The following is a 588-nucleotide window of genomic DNA, read 5'->3' as shown; positions in this document are numbered from 1 at the left end:
TTGTTTGTTTCCATGGTGTTTCTTCTACTCTCATCTGATTCGACGACGTCCAAGTTAAGGTATAAATTCTTAAGGATTTAGGATTTATTAATGGTTGTCACTTTAACAACTACAAAGTAACAATGGTTCTTCTAATTCTTTGTGCAGACCGGTGAGATGGTTTGAAGAATGAAAAAGACTTGGACTTCTTAAGGTTTTGTTTCAATCATCAACAATTGAAAAAATATAAGGTCCCCTTTCATCCGATGGAAAAAAACTCTTCTTGATCTGTAAGTAAACTCAAAATCCTCTCTGCCTTTCTTTTTTTGTTCTGTTTCCCGTTTACTCAACCCATAATAATTTTTTTTTGGGTTATATTCAATGCAGCCCATTGGAAGTTGTCCTAGAATTGTGGACACCACCATCATCAACACTCATGCAGCTGTAATTCAGACTTTGGGGATTCATTGTTTATCTATTTATGGTTTCATTTAGGTTGTTGCTTAAATTCAGACTTGAAAGTTAACGATTTTTCTTCTAATTTTATATGTGCAGATCAGAGATGGCTTGAAGCATGTAGAACACACTCACACACACACACACACACAC

At 35.0% G+C, this 588-nt stretch overlaps 1 long non-coding RNA gene across 1 annotated transcript; it reads left to right on the top strand.

The window, feature by feature from the left end:
- The first annotated feature begins 1 nt into the window (after position 1).
- LOC104774740 lies at positions 2-588 on the top strand. The gene is made up of 4 exons (XR_765478.2): positions 2-59; positions 148-269; positions 367-423; positions 535-588. It is a non-coding gene; the product is annotated as an uncharacterized LOC104774740 (long non-coding RNA).

Source organism: Camelina sativa, unplaced genomic scaffold (assembly GCF_000633955.1).
Source record: "Camelina sativa cultivar DH55 unplaced genomic scaffold, Cs unpScaffold05097, whole genome shotgun sequence".
NCBI classification, from domain to species: domain Eukaryota; kingdom Viridiplantae; phylum Streptophyta; class Magnoliopsida; order Brassicales; family Brassicaceae; genus Camelina; species Camelina sativa.
The sequence above is the reverse complement of the archived record's forward strand: the minus strand, read 5'-3'. Positions and strand labels throughout refer to the sequence as shown.